Source organism: Spea bombifrons, chromosome 2, assembly GCF_027358695.1.
Source record: "Spea bombifrons isolate aSpeBom1 chromosome 2, aSpeBom1.2.pri, whole genome shotgun sequence".
NCBI classification, from domain to species: Eukaryota; Metazoa; Chordata; class Amphibia; order Anura; family Pelobatidae; genus Spea; species Spea bombifrons.
Window position 1 is genome coordinate 91,112,044 of NC_071088.1, and position 9,533 is coordinate 91,121,576.

Consider the following 9,533-nt stretch of genomic DNA (forward strand, 5'->3'; position numbering starts at 1 on the left):
GTTCTGATCTGGACTGGAGGCAGCTGACTAAAAGGTGCAGGAGGGGTAAGGAGGTAGGTGGGACAGGAGGGTGTATGTATGTTTGCATGTATATGAGCATGGATGTCTGTGTATAAGTGTGTGTAAGCCTTAATGTCTATGTATAAGTGTACATGAGCCTGAATATCTATGTGTATATGACCATGAATGTCTATGTGTAAGTGTATGTGACCATGGATGTCTGTGAATAAGTAAATGTGAGGATGAATGTCTATGTATACGTGCTTGGGAACAGGAATGTCTATGCATAAGTGTGAGCATGAATGTGTATATGTAAGTGGTGTGAGATGGAATGTGTGTTAGCTTGAGGGGGTGTAAGTGCGAGTATATATGTGTGTGTTGGTAAATACGAGTAAGCGTGTTAGCATGTGTAAATTTGTGTAAGTATGTTTATATACGTGTGTCAGAGTGTATGTTGGAGGGGGAGGGTAATGATGGCACAGATAAGTTGTTTTGGGGGTTGGAATGATCTTCATAGAATACAATTACTTTAGTCCAGGGAAACCGATCTTACACGGGCCGCACCTCGAGCCCTGCTACTTACCTGTGGGAGGGTCTTTTGTACTGCACAGAGGAAGCGGAACCCAGCAGAGTTCACGTGACATCACATGACTCTGCTCCAGTCCTGCTTCCTCTGTGCAGTACCAGAGAACGCAGAGGGAGGCAGCGCCCCCTGCTGAAGTCTGTGAGCGGCATCGAGGAGCTGCAGTGCAGGTAAGGAGGTGGGGAGGGTGTTTGAATCAGTATGCGTGATTGAGGGAATGAATCTGTGAATGAATGAGTATATGAATGAATGAGTGTGTGTGATAGCATGGATGTGTAAGTGCTGGAACCTAGGCATGATGGGACTGCGATTGCTGTTAGCAATCACACTCCTATCATGCCAAGTCAGCCAGTACATGCTGAAACCTAGCTAGCTGTCCCGCTTGTGTATTGATGCTGCCAGAAGTATGGGGTCTGCTCATCACTTACAGCCACCCTGTACCAGCATGTACTGGCTGACTTGGCATGATAGGCGTGTGATTGCTAACAACAATCACAGTCCCATCATGCCTAGGTTCCAGCATTTACTGGTTGGATTTACTGTGCTGAAACCTAGGCATGTTGGGACTGTGATTGCTGTTAGCAATCACACTCCTATCATGCCAAGTCAGCCAGTACATGCTGAAACCTAGCTAGATGCCCCCCTTGTGCATTGATGCTGCCAGCAGTATGGGGTCTGCACATCACTTACAGCCACCCTTTACCAGCATGTACTGGCTGACTTGGCATGACAGGAATGTGATTGCTAACAGCAATCACAGCAAGCACAGTCCCATCATGCCTAGGTACCAGCATTTACTGGTTGCCTGGGTATGCCAAGTCATATTGCTATTTTCTTTGTCCAATTGTGGTGTGTTACCTACTTTTATTAAAAATGTGAGTTTTTATTATTATTTTTAAAGGTGGGGGGTCATTTCTGGTTTTGGAATGTTTTGAATGTTTTGGTCCAGAATTTTCATTTCGGTGCATCCCTAGAATAAATAGAACTGTTTCATTTTTAATTATCCTGAATCCTGAATTTGTAGTCGCAAAACTTTCTAGGCCCAGAAATCAGTGAGAGGAAAAGTAAAGGTTTTGTGTTATTTGCTTTATTTTAATCTGCATATTTTATTAAAGGCCATATTTTCTCACAGTGAAAAATGAGTGCGGCCCGCGCACGTATACAATTCTGATGAAGTGGCCCGCTGCAGAAAAACTTGGACACCCCTGCTTTAGTCTGACATGAGCTGTCCTTCATACAGTGTATTGAGTCTTGCTAACGATATTATTGGATGAAATGCATTCCTGAAAACTATCCCTTAACAATCTTTTAAATAATTTCCCAAACCCAGACGTTAGGCTTACAGGTCTGTAATTACCTTGCCAGTCTTTTGGCACCATGCTTCTTGAAGATCAAAAGCAATGGCCAGGGTATTTCTTGTCTACATCCCCTAAGTACCCATGGGTGTATATGATCTGACACAGGGGCTTCATCTATTTTAACTTCATTTAGCATATTTATAAATTCATATTCACAACCATTTTTATAGGGCTTTTCTGCAAAATGGCTAGTGTATTGGAAACATAAAGTAGAGGACAACTGGGAATCTCTTGGTTAGGTTAACGCTGTAATACACTGGTTACAATGGAATCTTCTGTGTGTTACAATACACACCGAGAATCTAAGGGCTATATTTTATACCACCATGCTCAACAATTCATCTTCTTGGAAATACAAGCACATTTAAAGATTATGTGATCACTTGTATAAACAAGTACACAATTGTTTACAATTTACCATGTGTTTCATAATTAGCCTTTACACAACTGAATGTATTACATCCTAACCTAGGAAGAGTGAGAAAACTGTGAAACTGAACTTCTGTTAGGGCATTTGTTAATACAGTCATATCATCAATGTATAATTGTATTCATGACAGGGGAGAACCAAGCCCGCCATCCCCCTAATGCTTAGTAAAAAAAATACACACGGAGGCAAAAGTGGAGTTAATAAGGCCAATGTATTTATTAAAAAGGCAATGACAAACGTTTTTCTTTATTGTAATTGTTACTATTTATATCTAGAATAACCTCCAGATGACCGTAAAGTAAATTGTGATAGCATAAAATCAAATGATGAAAAGTACATAAAACCCAGTCCAACATTGTGTAACATTAGATAAAACATTGGAACATATGGTCCTCCTCTTGGGAGCTGTGCTCAGGATGCAAAATACTCTTCTCCTGTTATTCTCACATGTTGGGGTACTCGCAAAGCAGTGTCAGACTAGGGTAACCCCAGGGTTGTCACCCAAGTAGTTACCCCCTAGAACCAAGCCCCCCATATGGGTTGGTGCAACCCAGGCTGGTTGACCACCTACAACCAGCCCCCCACAGAAGAGCAGAGCAACCCGGGACCCGCAAAGCCTATACGCATGATACCGTGTGCATCATAGGCCCCCTTCACCTTGTCTGCCTGCTCGAGACCAGCCTGTAACCAAATAACCATATGTCTAACCCCACTGGATTGAAGTGAACGCTCTGTCTTTTTCAAACAAACCTATTTTACCTTTTCACTGCTCACCCTCGTGTCTTTTTACTGGCCTCTACACCAATATTCCCCATAAGGGCCTGTAAGAACTTCTCTCGAAAAAGGAAGACATCTCTAAGAACACTCTGCCTCAACTGATAGATTGCATCCTCAAATATAACCACCTCTAGATTGTAAACTCATTTGAGCAGGTCCCTCCTCATCTGTTGTTTCTGTATGTCGTCTTGTTATGCATTAACTGTACAGTTCTTAATTTATAGATTTTTGATTTTGTTCCATAACGTCCAACAGCCTGAGGAGCTCCCTGCCGGTGACCATTAGAGTCACTTGTACGGACCTTTAACCCCTGGAGCGGGGATACCATTGGTCTCCCCAGGCTGAGTTTCACCGACAGGAGTTAAAGGTCCGTACGAACGACTCTATTGGTCGCTCGTGCGGATCTTTAACTCCTGGAGCAGGTCTCCCCAGGATTTTAAGTCTGTATGAGCAACTCTATTGGTCACCAGCAGGGGGCTCGTCTGCCATCAACCAATGAAGAGTACGTGCACTTCATTGGTTGATGGCAGAGGAGGCCCCTGCCAGCGACCAATAGAGTTGCTCGCACGGACCATTAAAATCCTGGCGCCAAAGCGGCTGTGTAGTGCATATCACGTTAACCCCGTATTAACCCCTTCTTTAAAAAAACAAACACGAAGAGTTGGCCGGCGCCCAAGTCTAGTAATAATAATAATCTCATGAAGGCAAGTGACTGGCAAAATGGATCATAATTGTGGGCACTAATTGTCATACAATTACAAAACAATTTTACTACCAGCTGTAAGCTCCCAAATGTCCTACCGTTCCCAGCACTTCAACGTGAGCAGGGATGACTGGCACTTCACTGTGGGGAGGTATGACGCCATCTCTGCCTGGGGCATGGCAAGGGCACCAAGGAGTGAGCGGGAGCTGCCTATGCAAGGATCAGGCAACCCTGTCTGAACTTTGACAGCACTGAAACTTCAGCTGGCTCCCGGTATGGTTACGGCACTCCTCCTCCTCCTGCTCTACTCCCTCCCAGCATGTGCCGTGCTCTCTATATATAAACCCACATACCACCAGCTGACAGGTCGGGGCAGGATAGTTTTTTAAATGTTTTTTGTTTACCCAGGACATTGTGAGCAAGGAGCACATGTAAGTGGCTCTGAAGGAGGCCACAGTGAGTTTCTCAAACAGGGATTACATCCTGTGTGTTTGTGTGTGGAAGACGGAGCATATATGTGTGTACGTACACTGATCAGCCATAACATTATGAGCACTGACAGGTGAAGTGAAGAACACTGATAATCATGGCACCTGTCAATGGGTGGGATGTAGTAGGCAGCGAGTGAACATTTCATCCTTAAATTTGATGTGTGAGAAGCAGGAAAAATAGGCAAGCATAAAGATCTGAGCGACTTTGACAAGGGCCAAATTGTGATGGCTAGAGGACTGGGTCAGAGCATCTCCAAAACTGCAGGTCTTATGGGTTGTTCCAGCTCTGCTGTGGTCAGTACCTATCAAAAGTTTGTTGCGTATGGGACTGCGTAGCACCTACAATGGGCACGTGAGCATAAGAACTGGATAACGGAGCAATGGAAGAAGATGGCCTGATGAATCATGTGTTCTTTTTCATCACGTGGATGGCTGGGTGCGCGTGAGTCATTTAACTGGCACATGGCACCAGGATGAAGCCATGGAGGCCTCACATCACAACGTACATGGCTTAAAGGTTCTGCTGCAAACGTGCCAGATACCACAGCACACCTTCAGTGGTCTAGTGGAGTCCATGCCTTGACAGGTCAGGGCTGTTTTGGCATCAAAAGGGTGACCTCCACAATATTAGGCAGATGGTCATAATGTTATGGCTGATCAGCGTCTTAACATATGGAAAATACCATACACCATGGAAATGCTATGAGGTCATGTCACACACTGACCCATTATAGTTTGACCCTGCTCACTTTGGCTTATCAGGGCTGCCAACAAGCAGGTTGCCAGATGCCCATAACTATAGTACCAATGTTATCATTTCATGCTTTTTGTTAAACTCCTTAACTAACCCAGGGCGAAACAGTCAGTTGCTTACCCTATTTTATATATATCCAATATATATCCAATGTCTTCACGAGTATGATGGAAATTTAACACCATTGGCTCCGACAAGAGCAACTGATGTTGCCATATATACTAAAACAGCCATACAAATGTATTCTAATATTTATCATTATCTTTCACAATTATAACACCAACATTTTACAAAGCACTGCTTGTAGTACATCCTTTTAAAGGGTATAGCAAACTAGAACTGACAGATTAAGACAAATCATTACATTAGGTAAAGACGGCCCTGTTTACAAGCTTAAAATTACATTTACCGTATTGGCTCGGATATAGGCCGCCCCCGTATATAGGCCGCACCCTAAAAGTTTGGTGCTTTTTTAAAGAAAAAGTTTTTTTTCTTTAAAAAAGCACCAAAAAAAACATGCTGCCACTGTCCTCCCCCCCGAGATATGCTGCCACTGTCCTCCCTCCCCGAGATACGCTGCCACTGTCCTCCCTCCCCGCGATACGCTGCCGCTGTCCTCCCTCCCCGCGATACGCTGCCGCTGTCCTCCCTCCCCGCGATCCGCTGCGCTCCCTCCCCGAGATCCGCTGCGCTCCCTCCCCGAGATCCGCTGCCCTCCCTCCCCGCGATACGCTGCCCTCCCTCCCCGCGATACGCTGCCGCTGCCCTCCCTCCCCGCGATACGCTGCCGCTGCCCTCCCTCCCCGCGATACGCTGCCGCTGCCCTCCCTCCCCGCGATACGCTGCCGCTGCCCTCCCTCCCCGCGATACGCTGCCGCTGTCCTCCTCTGCCCCCACTCCTCGACTTACCGGAGCAGACTCCCGGGTGTCTTCAGGGCCGGCGAGGGACATCTACGCAATACGCGTATGCAACTTCCGGTACCGTTACCGGAAGTTGCATTTGCGTATTGCGTAAATGTCTCCCGCCGGCCCCGCAAGACACCCGGGAGTCTGCTCCGGTAAGTCGGGGGTGGGCAGAGGTAAAACGCTTAGATAACCTCCCGTGCCGGCACCCCCCCCATGGGAAGTGCTGGCAGGGGAGGCTGTCTGAGCGTATCGGGGAGTAGGATACAGGTCCCCTGCACCGCTGCGGGGGATCTGTATCTTAACCCCGCTGCCTGCCCGGCGCCCGGGACTGCATGTCCCGGGCGTCGGGCGCTAGACCCCGAATATAGGCCGCACCCCCACTTTAAAAACTTAAAGTGGGGGAAAAAAGTGCGGCCTATATTCGAGCCAATACGGTATTACCTCCATGCCTGCTTCCATGACCGGCACTTAAGTACAATAAGCTGAAAACTCTTACAAAAACTTTTTTTTTTTAAATTAAGCAATACATTTGACATGTATTCCCAATACCATGTGTCGTAATAGTGATTTTATGGTCAAACTAACCAATGTTGTAACAATAAGGCTCACAAGTTACGGTACTAAATTTCACAAAAAAAAAAACCTTCCAATCTAGGACATTTTAAACTATTGTTAATACTCTCTATGTAGGCAAAATATACATGGACATATACCCCGGCATGTGATTTTTGGTCATCTATTTACAGTAATTGAAATAAGTTTCTAAAATATATACATATGTTTCTTTAACATGTTTTAATTGTTCTCGATGTGCATATATAAATGCAATAATTATCAGGATGGTATACATGCTATGAGATATTGTGAGTGCTTCTTTGAATCAGTCTACTTCTGTGAAAACAGGAGAGAAGTAATTGGGAGGTAAACAGGCAATGTAACAAAGCATTGGAAAAAGCAAGCAGGGCGCTGGGTTGTATAGCTAGAAACATTAAAGATGAACGAGGTTCTGGCACTTTACAGATCTTTGGCAGACTTCACCTAGAATATTGGGTACAGTTCTGGATGATATTGACATATTGGAGAGCGTTCAGATGTGGGCTACTAAAGTGGTGAATAAAAATGATCAAGAAATACTAAGGGAGCTCAATGTGTATAGCTTAGAGGAAAGATGAGAGAGGGGAGATGCGATAGAGACATTGAAATACATAAATTGATTTAGCATATCAGCCATGGCCTATAGTGCTTATGTCACTTTGGGCTACAATTACAATGACATCTATACACTTGCCATATACTAGTCATTCCTACGGCTTAAACCAAATCGTCTGTCTCTGTTTAATCCCATTATTATTTCTTTCTATGCAATGTAGGCATGAACATGCTGTCAAGTGCTTAGAAACAGGTCTGACTGATCCACAATAGCCTTTTGTATAAGTAACACAATATTTGTGTATTACATAATGCCATTCAACATGTTCTCGCCAAGTACATATTTTTGTTTATTTAAATGGGTTTGTTGCAATCACCTTTACAAAAAAGGAATTATGTGTGATTTATAATTAACCCCTTCAGTCCCAGGGGTTTTTGGTATCTCAAAGCAGGGAGCAATTCTGCCATTTTTTGCGGTATGTTGGTTTTTCAAGAAGAGATAAAGCTTTCTTTTGATACCATAGTTACATAATTAGCTGAAAATTTAGTAAGAACTAGTGAAAATTAGAAAAAAAAAACTATTTTTTTAAAATATATTTTCCCGTCTGAATCCCCCACAAAATTAGGTAAACCCCTTCAAGTTTATCAATTCAGGTGTCCTGATTTCAGAAATACCTAATTTATATAGAATTTCCATACTTTCCCAGCACTTATAGGGAACATCATATAAGGTGTACATTATTCGTAGAATTTTTACATTAGGTATGATGGGATTGCAATTCTAATTGTAAACAAATAAACCAAAAATTCCCACAAAAGTAGATATTTCTGTAAAACAGACAACCCAGACTATCTTATCAGGGGTATTTGGGCACTATTCACACAGCTATTTGGCCACCGGAACATGATGCTACCATAATAAGGTATACATTGCATTCTCTAGATGCACTGACACAAAAAACATTGGCATGCCTCTTAACTGTCCCACTTTGCACTGTAAAGTCCCAATTTTACCACTCTATCCTTTTTTGGGACAGAGGTAGAGCTTAGTGGGACAGAGGGATTCAGACCGCAATCTTATGGTCCTGGTTTATAGGATACCGTAGAGTGTTATACTGCACATGTCCTCAAGCCCTATGCCCCACTGATTCACCGGGGGTAGAAGTTGGGAGGTATGGTATAAGTCCAGTTGCATGATCTATCTTCCGCATTGCTGGTTTGCTAAGTAATTATGCCTCAAAACATCTAGGACATACACCTGTTTTTCTTGGCAGCTGGTGCTCAAACTCCATGAAACATAGTGACTGGAATTCTTAGATTAATGAATTAACATTGCCCTCCAGATTTCATTTACAAAAGCCAGTAGAACTGGTCCATAAATTATAGTTCTAACCCAATAATTTATTACCCGTTGAACATTGTGAAATAGATTGTCCTTTATATTAATATTTTTACAGCACTGCAAGAAATAATGATCCCTTTTACTGTGTGGGTATGATGCAAACTATTAAACTATTACAGGGACTTCCCTGTTATCCTAAATTAACCAGATGACTCTATGATTAAGGGAATTACTTTGTAAGCTTTATGTTAAAATAACATAAATATTTGTGCTGTCAAACGCCCTTGTGCATGCCCTTGTGCATCTTTCATTGTGACAATAATCTGTCTTAACATACTGTGCAGACATAATAAAAAACCCAACGGCCAACGTATAACCAGGAGCGGCTAATACACAAACAGAAATTTCCTACAGGAGGGCCGTGCATATATCATTCAAAGACAAGAGGAAAGAAAGTCACAGAGAGTCCAGTGCCACTCCATTACTGTAAAGTATTTATTTTCGAACCCACATGAAATAAAGTAAAGCAGCAGCACAGCAGAAAAGAAAAAAAATGCTTGACGCGTTTCACACAACAGTGCTTCGTTATAAGCTGCATCTCATGTCAGCTCAGGTTAGTACCTCGCCCAAGTGTCTGAGGTCAAGCTAGATAAGGCGACACAGAACTGTAACAGTCGCAGGAAAATGGAAAATAAGGAATAGCCATGCACAATTACCGTATTTGCTCGATTATAAGACGACCCTGATTATAAGACGACCCCCCAAATCTTAATATTAATTTAGGAAAAAAAGAAAAAGCCTGAATATAAGACGACCCTATAGGAAAAAAGTTTTACCAGTAAATGTTAATTCATTTAAACTATTTTTTAATAAAAGCTATGATTGAGAAAAATATTTTGGTTGTATTTCCTTCTATTTTCCAACCTGCCCCCCAGTTATGCACATCTGCCCCAGAAATGCCTTATACCCCCTATATGCCACTGTGCCCCATGATATGCCTTTTAACCCTCTAAATGCCACTGTGCCCCATGATATGCCTT